Source organism: Papio anubis, chromosome 7 (genome assembly GCF_008728515.1).
Source record: "Papio anubis isolate 15944 chromosome 7, Panubis1.0, whole genome shotgun sequence".
Taxonomy (NCBI): Eukaryota; Metazoa; Chordata; class Mammalia; order Primates; family Cercopithecidae; genus Papio; species Papio anubis.
Window position 1 is genome coordinate 65,539,323 of NC_044982.1, and position 16,243 is coordinate 65,555,565.

Sequence of the window (16,243 nt, forward strand, 5' to 3'; positions counted from 1 at the left end):
AACTAACGAGCAAAATAACCAGTTAACATCATAATGACAGGATCAGATTCACACATAACTATATTAACCTTAAATGTAAATGGGCTAAATGCCCAATTAAAAGATGCAGACTGGCAAATTTGATAAAGAGTCAAGGCCCATCAGTGTGCTGTATTCAGGAGACCCATCTCACGTGCAGTGACACACATAGGCTCAAAATAAAGGGATGGAGAAAGATCTACCAAGCAAATGGAAAACAAAAAAAAAGCAGGGGTTGCAATCCTAGTCTCTGAAAAAACAGACTTTAAACCAACAAGGATCAAAAGAGACAAAGAAGGCCATTATATAATGATAAAGGGATCAATTCAATAACTAGAGCTAACTGTACTAAATATGTATCCTCCCAATATAGGAGCATTCAGATTCATAAAGCAAGCCCTTAGAAACCTACAAAGAGACTTACACTGCCACACAATAATAATGGGAGATTTTAACACCCCACTGTCAACATTAGACAGACCCACAAGAGAGAAAGTTAACAAAGATATCCAGGAATTGAACTCAGCTCTGCACTAAGCAGACCTAACAGACATCTACAGAACTCTCCACCCCAAAGGAAAAGAATATACATTCTTCAAAGCACTACGTAGTGCTTATTCCAAAATTGACCACATAGTTGGAAGTAAAGCACTCCTCAGCAAATGTACAAGAACAGAAATTATAACAGACTGTCTCTCAGACCACAGCGCAATCAAACTAGAACTCAGGATTAACTAACTCACTCAAAACTGCTCAACTGCATGGAAACTGAACAACCTGCTCCTGAATGACTACTGGGTACATAACGAAATGAAGGCAGAAATAAAGATGTTCTTTGAAACCAATGAGAACAAAGACACAACATACCAGAATCTCTGGGACACATTTATAGCAGTGTGTAGAGGGAAATTTATAGTACTGAATGCCCACAAGAGAAGCAGGAAAGATCTAAAATTGGCACCCTAACATCACAATTGAAAGAACTAGAGAAGCAAGAGCAAACACATTTAAAAGCCAGCAGAAGGCAAGAAATAATAAGATCAGAGCAGAACTGAAGAAGATAGAGACACAAAAAAATCCTTCAAAAAAATCAGTGAATCCAGGAGTTGGTTTTTTGAAAAGATCAACAAAATTGATAGACTGCTAGCAGGATTAATAAAGAAGAAAACAGGGAAGAATTAAATAGATGCAATAAAAAATGATAAAGGGGATATCACCACTGATCCCACAGAAATACAAACTACAATCAGAGAATATTATAAGCACCTCTATGCAAATAAACTAGAAAATTTAGAAGAAGAAATGGATAAATTCCTGGACACATACACCCTCCCAAGGCTAAACCAGGAGGAAGTTGAATCCCTGAATTGACCAATAACAGTCTCTGAATTTGAGGCAATAATTAATAGCATACTAACCAAACAAAAGTCCAGTACCAGACAAATACACAGTCGAATTCTACCAGAGGTACAAAGAGGAGATGGTACCATTCCTTCTGAAACTATTCCAATCAATAGAAAAAGAAGGAATCCTCCCTAACTCATTGTATGATGTCAGCATCATTCTGACACCAAAGCCTGCCAGACCAATACCCCTGATTAACATCAATGCAAAAATCCTCAATAAAAGACTGGCAAACTGAATCCAGCAGCACATCAGAAAGCTTATCCACCACGATCAAGTTGGCTTCATCCCTGGGATGCAAGGCTGGTTCAACATATGCAAATCAATAAACGTAATCCAGCATATAAACAGAATCGAAGACAAAAACCACATGATTATCTCAATAGATGCAGAAAAGGCCTTCGATAAAATTCAACAGCACTTCATGCTGAAAACTTTCAATATGATATGCATTGATGGGACATATCTCAAAATAATAAGAGGTATTTATGACAAACCACAGCCAATATCAAACCAAATGGGCAAAAACTGGAAGCATTCCCTTTGAAAACTGGCACAAGACAGGGATGCCCTCTCTCACCACTCCTATTCAACATAGTGTTGGAAGTTCTGGGTAGGACAATCAGGCAGGAGAAAGAAATAAAGTGTATTCGATTAGGAAAAGATGAAGTCAAATTGTCCCTGTTTGCAGATGACATGATTATATATTTAGAAAACCCCATGATCTCAGCCCAAAATCTCCTTAAGCTGATAAGCAACTTCAGCAGTCTCAGGATACAAAATCAACGTGCAAAAATCACAAGCATTCCTATACACCAATGACAGACAAACAGAGAGCCAAATCATGAGTGAACTCCCATTCACAATTGCTTCAAAGAGAATAAAATACCTAGGAATCCAACTTACAAGGGATGTGAAGTACCTCTTCAAGGAGAACTACAAACCACTGCTCAACAAAATAAAAGAGGACACAAACAAATGGAAGAACATTCCATGCTCATGGATAGGAAGAATCAATATCGTGAAAATGGCCATACTGCCCAAGGTTATTTATAGATTCAATGCCATCCCCATCAAGATACCAAAGACTTTCTTCACAGAACTGGAAAAAACTACTTTAAAGTTCATATGGAACCAAAAAAGAGCCCACATTGCCAAGACAATCGTAAGCCAAAAGAACAAAGCTGGGGGCATCACACTACCTAACTTCAAACTGTACTACAATGCTACAGTAACCAAAACAGCATGGTACTGGTACCAAAACAGAGATATAGACCAATGGAACAGAACAGAGCCCTCAGAAATGATACTACACATCTACAACCATCTGATCTTTGACAAACCTGACAAAAACAAGAAATAGGGAAAGGATTCCCTATTCAATAAATGGTGTTGGGAAAACTGGCTAGGCATATATAGAAAGCTGAAACTGGATGCCTTCCTTACACCTTACACAAAAATTAATTCAAGATGGATTAAACACTTAAATGTTAGCTCTAAAACCACAAAATCCCGGGAAGAAAACCTAGGCAATATCACTCAGGACATAGGCATGGGCAAGGACTTCATGACTAAGACACCAAAAGCAATGGCAACAAAAGCCAAAATTGACAAATGGGATCTAATTAAACTAAAGAGCTTCTGCACAGCAAAAGAAACTACCATCAGAGGGAACAGGCAACCTACAGAATGGGAGAAAATTTTTACAATCTACTCATCTGACAAAGGGCTAATATCCAGAATCTACAAAGAACTTAAACATATTTACAAGAAAAAGTCAAACAACCCCATCAAACGGTGGGAAAAGGATATGAACAGACACTTCTCAAAAGAAGACATTTATGCAGCCAATAGACACTTGAAAAAATGGTCATCATCACTGGCCATCAGAGAAATGCAAATCAAAACCACAATGAGATACCATCTCATACCAGTTAGAATGGTGATCATTAAAAAGTCAGGAAACAACAGGTGCTAGAGAGGATGTGGAGAAATAGGAACACTTTTACACTGTTGGTGGGACTGTAAACTAGTTCAACCATTGTGGAAGATAGTGTGGCGATTCCTCAAGGATCTAGAACTAGAAATACAATTTGATCCAGCCATCCCATTACTGGGTATATACCCAAAGAGATTATAAAATCATGCTGCTATAAGACACATGCATACATTATGATTATTGTGGCACTATTCACAATAGAGGAAGAGTTGGAACCAACCCAAATGTCCATCAATGATAGACTGGATTAAGAGAATTAATGGCACATATACACCATGGAATACTATGCAGCCATAAAAGGATAGGTTCATGTCCTTTGTAGGGTCATGGATGAAACTGGAAACTATCATTCTGAGCAAACTATCACAGAAAACCAAATACCTACGTATTCTCACTCATAGGTGGGAGTCCAGACAATGAGATCCTTGGTCACCAGGGTGGGGAACATCACACACTGGGGCCTGTCATGGGGTGAGGGGCGTGGGGAGGGATAGCATTAGGAAATATACCTAATGTAAATGACGAGTTAACAGATGCAGCACACCAACATGACACATGTGTACATATGTAACAAACCTGCATATTGTGTACATGTACCCTAGAATTTAAAGTATAATAAAAAAAAAAAAGAAAGAAAAAAAAGAAAACAAACTTGGAGAAATTTTAAATATTATTTTTATAGAGTCTCCCAATATTTTTTCAGTTTAAAATCTGGTTTGATAATACCAAAGACCTTATAATCATCTACTTACCTTGCATTTATTATACGATAAGAAATGAAATGTTTCTAATCAGAGAAAAAAGAGAATAAGTGATTTATTTGTCAGTTTGGAATCTTGGTGCTTTGTTAGCTTTTCCTTTTAGTTCTTCCATCTTTGCTTCCTCATTTCTTATTTGGCCATGATAAAATATTCCCTGTTGTACTTATTTTGAATAGATTTGTTGAGCTGTAATTTAGGTATCATAAAATTTACTCATTTTACATTGGAATGTACAATTCAATGACTTTTAGTGATACAGCTTGAATATTTGTCCCTGCCAAATCTCATGTTGAAATGTAATCCCCAATGTTGAAGGTTGGGCTTGTTGAGCAGGTGATTAGCTCATACTATGGATCCTTCATGGCTTTATGCTGTCCTCAATATCATGAAGGATCCGTGTCATATAAGACCTGATTGTTTAAAAGTGCAGGGTAACTCCCCAACCCTCATTCCTGCTCTCTTCCTGTGAGAGACATCTACTTCCTCTTTGACTTCTGCCGTGATTGCAATCTTCCTATGGCCTTCCCAGAGGCTGAGCAGAGGCCAATGTCATACTTCCTGCATAGCTGGAAGAACTGAGAGTCAATTAAACTTCTTTAAATTATAAATTACCTAGCTTCAGGCTTTTCTTTATAGAAATGCAAGAACAGCCTAGTACATTTAATAAATTTACAGAGTTGTGAAACCACCACCAGAAATACATGTAATATTTGGAATCTGGTTTCCTTTACTTGGCATATTGCTTTTGAGATTCATCCACGGTGTGGCATCATCAACACTTCATTTCCTTCTTACTACTGAATAGTATTCCATTGTACAGATATGCCACTGATATCCATTAACCAATTTTGAACGTCCGAATTGGTTCTACTTTTTCAATGTCATAATATTCAAATAATCCTAGTATAAACATTCACATCCAAGTCGTTTTGTGAAGATATATTTCTATTTTCTTTGGATAGATAAACTGGAATCAAAATTGTGGGATTATATAGTACATTTTTATTTAACTTATTTATAAAAACAAGAAAACAAGAAACCTTCCTTTCAGTTTTTCAAAATGGATGCACCATTTTATATTCCCATAAAAAAGTGAGAAGATTCCAATTTATGTCCTCACCAACACTTGTTATTTTTAGTCTTTTTTGTTTATAGCCATTCTACTGGGTGTGTAGAGGTATATCATTGTTATTTAATCTGTATATCTAAACTAAGGATGCTAAGCTTCTTTTGTCTTTGTTCTATTTAATTGGATATTTGAAACTTCATTTAGATCATTTCTATCATGGCTATTTGTTGGTTCTCACTCTCTTTTCATACATACATGTACATATACACACCCACATGTATATATGTGTATGCATACACACACACACACACACACACACATACCTTACTTGATTTCTAATTCATTACTGATAAACTGTCATGAACTGTGGATGTTTACCTTCTGTAATTCAATTATCTTCTCACGAAAACATTCTGCTCTTTCCCTGCATTTTGATATGGCAAATTCTTCAGATCCATTAGATATCAGTGGCAATGTTTTGAAGTAGCAACTACAAAGTTATAAAAGTTATACTTTTAGAAGTTAGATTGTTATACAAACCCTTCATCTTCTTTTAAAATGTGGTTATACATTATAATGCTGGTTTTCCCCTTAATGCTTATAATGTATACATTATTTAGTGCACAGGTGTCGATTTAATAGCTGTGAAAGAAAAATACAATTCTCAGGAAATTTTACTTTTGATTAGATTTCCTGTAACAGAGAATTATTACTTCCTAATCAGATTTAGTTGCTTAAAATCAAGTAAAGACCTCTAAAAATTTACAACAAGTGGTCGAGTGGTTATTTTCTAAGTTTTAGATTTGTTTTTTTTTTTTATTTCTTAAATTTTAGTAAAAACCCTGGTACTGAATGTATTTGTCATTCCTAAATGGGAACTATGTGAACTGTTTCTCAACATATCTTGTATTGATCACTTGGGAACTCTAACAAGGGACTATGATCAATGGAGAGAAGAGGAGTGGGTCCAGCAGCTAATTGTGTGTGCCTGTGCCTGGGGGCATGCTCTCCTCTACTGGTAGATGATGATAGTGTGCTCATTATTTTCCCAAATTACAAATGAACTTCCTACTTTTTTCTCATTTTCTATAAAACACCATGCAAAATGTCAATTAGAGCCAATATTAAAAGTAACGAATTCCCTAGAGGAAGCCAAAGGAAGAAAACACATAACTGAATGAAAGAATAAAGCAAAATGCTTTTATTAGCCACAGTCAGACAGAATATGTGTAAATCCCAAACGCCGGTCTTGGATTTAAAATGTCCTTATGTCTAATACAAACAAAAGAACCTATTTCTGAGGACTCCCAAATGTACCATCACGTAGTTAAATCAAAACATTTTTTCCAATGGCATTCCGTTAACTTGCTTTGTTGGAGATAAAAGTTCTCACCAAAGTTTCCTACGCCGAATAAATGATGTTTTCTCTCCAATTAAAAAGAAGTCTGATGGGATTTTATTTTAGCTCTCTGTTGGAGGTCAAATCTCTATATGAATCTCAAGATTATACAAAATAAAATTAGGGACATACTCCTTTTGATACAGCCTACAGGAACAGACACAATATATAGTATTAATTTTGAGAACAGTAAATTAGAAATGAAATTTATAGGAAACTGGAATGACCTGTTCATGGTCACACTCTACTAAATTATGCTGAGATTCTTGTTAATGGGTTTTAAATCCAAATCCTAGTTTGCTTCCCTCCTGTTTCTGTTCCCGTTTTTATCAGAGACATTGTCTGTCTTGTACTCACGCATGGAAGCCAAGGGACACTGCCCCCACCATAACTGGCTAACTCTATGGCCTAATACATGGTTTCTGTGAATCCAAGCAGACATGTCACTCTTCAGGGGCATTGAAGAGAGACAGTGAAGCCTATGTCATGAGATTTGGCCTCTATTTTGGAATCTGTCTCTCTTTACCAGTATAGTATCAACAGATTACCTGAATTAATTAAATTTCTTAATGTTAACTTTTTAAAATGTTTCACTCTTAGATATACACAGTGTTGGCAATAAACACATGACTGAGTTGGCAACATTATAGACAAATGGTATTTTAATGCAAATTTTTTTAGAGAGTATGAATTTACATATCAATATATGGGGTAGCTTAGAACCAACATTTAAAATTGAGGATGTTTATTCTCTTGGCCCAGCAATTCTATCTCAAGTATGTAAATTTGAGAAACATTTCCAACTATACATGAGATATCCTAGATGTTAATTCCATCATTTAGTATCAAAAAAATTACCATCTAAATGTCCATCAAAAATAAATGTATAGGCTGGGCATGGTGGCTTACACCTATAATCATAGCACTTTGGCAGGCTGAGGTGGGTGGATCACTTGAGGTCAGGAGTTCCAGCCTGGCTGACATGGTGAAACCCTGTCTCTACTAAAAATACAAAAATTAGCTGGGCATGGTGGCATAGGCCTGTAATCCCAGCTACTCGGTAGGCTGAGACAGGAGAATCACTTGAACCCTGGAGGTTGAGGTTTCAGTGAGTCAAGATGGCGCCATTGCACTACAGCCTGAGTGACAAGAGCAAAACTCCAACTCAAAAAAGACAAAAAAAAAAAAAAAAAAGTGTAGATTAAACATGGTAAAACATGCAATCTAAAAAAAAGCATATGTAAAAGAATGTTGTCTCTACATGTTTTAATCTGTATATTCTATAAAGAAAAGTTGATAAAGAAAAGGTAAACTCCTGAGCAGTATTAAAGTAAGATAGCATTTATTTGAAAACATATAGAAAATTATACAAAAATAATGTCTATAATTTTAAAGATATGTTTAATATGTGTAAAAGTTCAAAACTCAATCAAAATTGATACAAAAATTCGTGATCATTTTTTGGAAGGAAAGTGACTAGGGTGTGTGATAATTATGGAGCAATTTAATTTCAGTAATAATATACAAATGTTATAAGGGAGAATATAGCTATCTATTACTTCTAAAATTAAAATTTAATAAATTGAATGATTATTAAAATTTAATATTCATTAAAATTTATGAATGACTTCAATAGAAATTGATAAGCAAATATTATGTCTGTTATATATTCACAGATTCATAATAAGAATTATGATATATTTCCTCCAGTGAAAATAGTTTTAACAAGGGAACTACTTTTGCCACATTTTAATACCAGAGGTAAACAATATATTGTTAATCATTGACCATGTGAGTTAATCTACTGCCACTGTAAAACATCTATGAAATCAAAATACTTTTAGCTATCTATGAAGAAACTGCACCTCTCAAATTAAGTGCAATCACTAAAGTGTTAGCATATTTTACAATTATCATTAAACAGTGATGTGGCATGTATAACATGCTTACTCTTTTTCTAAACCATCTATATTATAATTAACTTATCATATTATATAGTTCATAGTTATGATTACAAAGTTACATGCTGCTGTATCACTATAATTGAGAGCATCTCCAAGAAAGAATCACATGAATCTTCCCAGAGTTTTGATCCCAGAAATTCTAACACAAAAATTATTTCTATTTAACCATTACATAGATTATTTTACCAACATTTAATATTAAAAGCCATTTGTAAGTTAGTGAGGGATGGTTTTAATGTGTTTGGGTCCCTGACAAAATCCTGAAGAGAGTTCAGAAGTTTGAGAGTGGAAGGCGAACCATAGTGGGGACTCCGAAGGCAAAGGTGAAAAAGAAATAAGGTGTGTGTGGTACTGGGGCTGGGGATGGGAGGAGAGAGAGGAGGAGGGTAAAAGAATGCGCGTGGGCTTTGAGGGAGGATGATCAGCATCATACATATTCTGTTGCAGAGTCATTCTCTTAGTCTAGAGCCATAAATAATAATTTAGTATATATACATTTAAAATACAGTTTATTTTTCTAGGGTAATAAATGAATTTCCTTCTGAGAAACACTTAGAATATTAATGCTTCTGTTTGATTCGTTTTGAATTGAATATATTTTTGCATGCCTTTAGAAGTATACAATATTTCACAGTACAACCCAGTAAAAATGTATCAACAAAAAGCCACTTTAATCAATATGGTCACTCCATATAATATTTTGACATGTATATAAATGCTATTGAAACATTAGAGTAACAGAGTAACTCATAGTCCTAAAAACATAAATCTGGAGAGTAGTATGTAGAAGTTTTAACTTTTTAGTCTATATAATTACGTGGTTTATTTTTTATTTTATTCATATTATGATAAAATGTGGGCTTGTTATTCTAGGAGATATCTGATCCATTGGAGACCTGACGAGCCTAAGGAGGGAGAGGGTTAGATGTTAGAGACCACAACTATAAGTTAGAGTGACAAAGAACTTCTAATTGTCCACTCGCTTTTTTTCCTTCATTGCTTGCATGGATCAGCGTTTGCATCTTTGCTTCTCAAAAGCAGCAGATGCCAGCTAATGCAGCACAGGGCAGTGTGGTAATATCATGACTATAATGACCTCCTTGGCAGGGGGAGCAGAAAACAACCAGTAATGACAGGTTATCTGACCTGGTGTTGTCAACTCTCCTCCACATCACTTTTTAAGCAGCATAATTCAGTGTGAGACAATCTTTTGTACAAAGCAGTTCATAGAGTATGTATAAAGTGAAGTAGGTGCTCTGACGGAAAACTGAGTGTTGGCTTTATAGGGTTGAATTTCTCTTTGACATACCACAAACTCACTAACCTCAGGGATGGCTGCTTTCAGTGAATTATGCTCTGAAAAATATGGGTACTTACTTTCATTAAAATGACTATTGACAAAATCTTAGGATTCTTAGATATAACAAAATCCAGAACCACACCGCTATGAGACCTAGTGGTTGATAGCACAATAGGGTGACTATGGTCAATGATAACTTAACTGTACATTTTAAGATAACTTGAAGAATATAAGTGACTTGTTTGTAACTCAAAGGATAAATGCTTGAGTGGATGGATACCCCATTCTCCACAACGTGCTTATTTCACATTGCATGTCTGTGTCAAAATATCTCATGTACCCCATACATACACCTATTATGTCCCAGCCAAAATTGAAAGTAAAAATTTAAACAAGAAATACACTGCTTATGAGAGAAACACTGAAGATAACAACAAATAGAATATTCATTATTTTTGTCAATTTCTGGTTTGTTTTTCATTTCTTTGGTTGATGATGTAAGGAGCAGAAAATGATACCATGAACCAACATCAAGATATCTAAAATACCAATATTTATATCTGACGAATCCAGACTTGGTATGAAAAACAATAGACACAAAGAGGGGGCTATAATTGGTATAAATAACATATTTATGTATAAATTAATGTCTTAAAATAAATTGGTAGGCATCAATTTATGTATTTCTTACATAAATACAGAGGTGTGAAATAAAGTTTGACCACAAATAATATAGAATACACCATTTTATTAGCATATGAGATGGTGGTTTTGATATATTAACTTAGGCTACAAGTCTCCAGTTATTCAATTAAACATTAATAAGGGTGTTGCTGTAGAGATATTGTGTATATGTGATTAAAATTCATAATAAATTGGAATTATGCTAGATAAGCTGGGTAGGCCTGATACAATTAGTTGAAAACAGAGATGAGGATTTTCTGAAGAAGAAATGCTCCATGTAGACAGCAGCTTCAGCTCTTGCCTGTGGTTCCAGGGTGCCCTTCCTAGTGGCCTGCCCTAGGGATTGCAGACTTGCCTAGCCAAACTCCATGACTGCATAAGTCAAAGCCTTACACTAATTCTGTTAATAACTATCTTCTACCAGCACCACTTCTTTGGTTGAAACTTAATATGCCATGCGTGTGTTAATAATTAGTGAGCATTAATAAAAATGAAACTAGGCCACAATCCAAAGAACCTGTATCAGAAAAAAACATTATCCTCTAACACTAACATACTCTAATCAGAAATAAATAACATCAGGTGGTTAAAACTCACATATAATTGTGAATTAAAATCTATACCATGAAGAAATACTAATAACATTGTGAAACATAAAGAAAAATGAGTGAAAAAATGAAAGCTAATAAAAATAAAAGGAAAGAGAAAAATAACTACAAATAATATATATTAGAAATTTGAACAACAATTTTGAACAGCTATATTTACAAACAAAACCTTGTTGGCTTGATTAATATCTGGAGATATTACCATTTCCTAATCATAATGGGAGTCAAATTGTTTTAAAAATCATTTCTATCAGAAAGTTGAACACTTTATTTGTCCTGAGAGATCTTTTGTGTGCCTCCCATAGCATACAATACTGATATAATCTGTGCCCATTCTGAAAGATTCATCTTACTCTTTTTATCCACCCTTTATGACACCAATCCTGCAAACTTGTTCTTACTACTCCTTGTTTATCCTGCCAAATTCTTTGACAGTATATGTGAATCAGGGAATATCTGTCCCTTTGACCCTGTCTCCATCTAGGCAAACTGGAAAACAGATGCATGATTAAGAGTGTTCCTCTGGGAGGGTGAAGAAGAGAGCGTGGGAGGGGATGTAGATGGAAAAGGACAAATGTTCTCTTTTTCCCCTATCTTTCAAGGCCAAGGCCAACTGAAAGCATACTCTAATGCTGAAAAGGACCCCTTCTTTGTGCCAGTATATAGCACAAAACCATCTGTAAACAAAAGCAAGGTTTTTCTTCCTCCACTAATTGGACACAGGGTATTTCTAAATTATATTCTTAAGATGTAGGTGTGAGTGAAAGGAGAATACAAGCAATAGAAATAGATGCTTTGAGAATTTGACCTGTCTGTTCATGATTCTTATGACATTCAGTACCATTTGATAATGTAGAACTGCTGTATGCTAAATATTTTGTTAAGAGAATCAGAAAATGCCTAATTTGCAATGGGCGGTTTAGCCTCCATTGTCACTTGGTATTCCAAGGTCAAGCCATTCACTTCTCTATCAAGGCCCATTGGCAAAGGAGAGTGTTTGCTTGCAGAAGATTACATGATTCCTCTACAAATCCCTAAATGTCATAAACCAAGGGTGAGCAAAGATTTTCTATTAAGAGCCAGATAGTAAAGTTTTTGGACTTTGAAGACTGTATGGTTTCTGACACAACTACTCAACTCTACCATTGGAATAAAAAAGTAGACATAGACAATATAGAATCAAATGAGTGTGTTCAAATACAAATCTGTGTGCCAAAACAGATGATGAGCTGGACTTTGCCAGCAGGTTGGAATTTTTCAACCACTGCCATAGACACTTAAAATACATTTGTAACAACTGTGTCACAATTTCCACATAGAAGACAGCTGTGCTGAACTCTAAACTTGCTATACAGTGTTCCCCTTCACGTGATCTTTCAAAACTGCAAGTTTTATAGGCTACTTGGCAGCTAACTTTTTAAAGCCTATGTAAATATGTACCTATTTACTTTAAAAAATCCAAATTCCCACAAGACATTGGGATTTGTATTGGCTATAGATGGTATAAAGTTTTGCTTGCAGACTACTGAATCTCTGGTAACTTCACCAAGGAAGCTGATCTTTGAATTTTTATTAAGGTTTTTCACCCAGCATTTATTCCTATGACTTACTAAGTTCTTCTAGGATAGCTGATACTTTCAGCTCATCAATTCTAGTAAATATTATGTTTTCTGAGGAACAACATAGTGTTCTGTGCCACAATGGCAATGCCCTTTTTGACTAACATCCGGTAAAAACCAAAATAGTTTAATTATCTTCAAGAAAAGACTAAGAAGATATATTGTTGTAAAAGCATACCTTTTACTCTCATGGGAAATAAAACTGATTCTAGTTTTACTGGTCAACAGATATGGTAGTTAATTTTATATGTCAATTTGAGGAACTGGGTACCCAGATATTTGATTAAACATTATTTCTTAGTTTGTCTGTGAAGACATTTCTGGATAAGATTAGCATTTGACTGGATAGACAGAGTAAAGAAATTGCCTTCCCCAGTGTGTGTGAGAATGACTCAATCCACTGAAAGCTGGCCTGAAATGAATAAAAAGTAAGGGAGAATTTGCTCTATCTTATGCCTGACTGAGCTAGATTATCTATTTTCTCATGCCCTGAGACTGGATCTTACCCTATTGACTTTCCTGGTTCTCAGGCCTTTCAACTCAAAATTATCTGCACGACTAGCTTCCCTAGGACTCCAATGCCAGCTGAAGACTGTGGGGCTGTTCACCCTTCATTATCACGTGTTCCAATTCTGTGCGCGTGTGCATCTGTGTGTGTCTAATAACCTATTGATTATGTTTCTCTGCACGAGTCTAATAGAATACATATAGGATAAAATTATTTTCTAGAAAAAAATGGTGCATATCAAATTCCATGGGTGATTTTTTTCCAGGTGAGAGGTAATGTCTTGAATAGCAGTTGTAAGGTTAAAGTATGATAACCTGTGCACATCCAAAACTTAATCAAGTGAGATAAATAAGAAAGTGATAAGATTCCTCATTTCTTTATCTTTGAAGTTAATGGATGATGGCAGTTCTTTGAAATTTCTCTAAAATGAGATTTTGCCTTTGGTTTACAATTTTGAAAGGAGGGTAAAGTTCCACAGGTTAATAATTAGCCTTTCTCACCAAAGAATCATCCATCAGTTGGGGAGCCAATGTGTGGATCATGCAAATTTTACACATGAAAATAAAAGCATAGTTCCAAAATAACATAATTTTTAAAAGGAAATTAACAACAATTTACAAAATAAAATATTGTTTTAAAGTATGTTTTATCATTGGGATGCAAGAGTGATTTAATATCAGGAATTTGTAAGTGAAATCACTCCACTAGCAGACATAAGAGAAAAATTTCAAGTGATGTATAAAAAGCATTAGATAAGTTGTTTTACTAGACTAAAAATAAAAAGAAACTTATTTTAAAAACTTATAGCAAAATATTTTATAAGAGAGAAATGCATTTCCCTGTCTAATTTAGAGTAGTATCATGAGCTACAAAAGATCTTGAATTTCGGTCTACTTGCAAAGCAACATTTAACCTGGCATAGTTTCATGGAAACTGATTTAAAAAAAAATGAGATTCTTAGATCAGATACAGAACTGTACTAGTTGTAGTACAGCAAACACTATGAGCATTAGTATATTGTGTCATTTATCCTTTTATCCAAGTTCTACCGGGACAACTAACTGGGACTTGATGGAGGTTTCCACATGCAATGGGCTATGTTATAGGGAAAGAAACCTGAAATTAGGAAGCCAAGGTTTTTATAATATTCAGTAACTATGTTTGTACTTTACTGCAGCATGAGATGACATCTGTAGTATCCAGGACAATAAGAATGTCTGCCCTTTACTTTGGAGGAACATACGATCTCTATATTCTATGGCCGTATGCAAGGAAACTCAACTTTTGCTCCCCAGAGAATCACTACCTCTAATTTCCAACGCTGTTTGCATTATAAACATTCTTTAAAAATAGTTATAAATAAAACAATCACAGTCCCTTCATAAGGCATTCAGAAATGAGAGACTTATAGAGAATGGTCTTTCATCAATATCCACTCCTTGGTCCTACACTGCCTCGGCCTCTGGTTAATTTTCCTGTAAGTACTTCATTCTGCCGGCTACTCTGATTAATCTCACTAACAGAAACTGAAAACAAATCTATTCAATTTGTCTCATATGGCATCTAATTAAGGCTACTATTAGACTCCAAACAGCAGGAAGAGGCCAATGTGCAGTATTGAACTCAACCGTATCTCCAGGGTTCTGGACGCAAGCAGCTGAGGGGAACCCTTAGGGCATTCCTCCTTAAATTTTTAATTGATCTTTCCACTTGCTCTGATGCATTAATTTCATTAGCTATTGCACAGACACTGTCTTGACTCCAAAGTTGTAAGTCCAGGACAATTTTATCATCCATAATAATCTTGGTCAGCGAGCAGAGGCTGACCTGAATGCCTTCTGGGGCTGAGTTGGTTTTATTGATCACTTCAGCTAATGTCAGGGATAAATTTCAAACCATCTTTTCTAATGGGACCATTCCCATTTAGGTCATTTATTAACTGCCCTGCATAAACAAAGGTAATCTCATTTTGGAGACATTTTTTGGCCTACATCTGAGAACTGCATAATCTATAATGAAGTTTCCTTCTGTAGTTGAAAGTCTTTTGTGATTATTCATATGGTATAAGACACCAAGATTTTTGAAAGAAAGGCACATTGCAAGTTAATGCTTGGCTTTCACACAAAAAGCAAAGTTCCTGAGAGTTCATAGGTGACCCTGGAAAGAAAATACAATTTACAATTGTGTTCTCCCTGAATGACTTATAGCAATCACAGGTTAATGGTCCCCCAAGAATGGCCTGCTGGCCACTGGTTGGCCAGATCTAGTTCTTGTTTTTAAAGTAACTACCCAAGTACACTCGGTCCAACCTGCCTTGGTTATTTATACCACCATCTAGGTGACATTCATCTGCCTCATGAAATTATTGAGCAGTGGCTATGGGATATGGTACAGGAGAAACATCCAGAGGTGTTGAAATGTATTTTTTTTCTCAGTAATTTGGAGCTTCCTTGTCTCAGCAGACACTAGTAAATTGCCTCTTCAGTGGTGATGGAGGGCATAGTCAGCATTGTGAGGACAATGACTTCTCCTTTGCCTGTATAAGGGAGAAAGAGAAATAACCAAAGTTATCGTTGGTCATTTTGTTTTAATGCTTGTCTGTCTGTCCAACCTTAGTAGCCTACAGTACTGTGAAGAATCTTTATACTCCTACCACCAGTACCACTAGTTGGGTGATGACATACAGTATTGGATTCGTGTCCTCCGTCTGGGTCCATTGTGTTGCCCATACAACTTCAGAGCAGGGAAACTGGCATATTTCCACTAGTGTTTCTGCTGTTGTGTTAAGAGTAATAGTGTCTTGCTCTTATTTGTTGTGTCTCAGTTCATCTACTACTTGCTATGTAGAGCTTTAAGTTCCTCCCATGTACAATGAGAAACAGAGAGAGAGGGAAAGATTAAGAGCAAGAA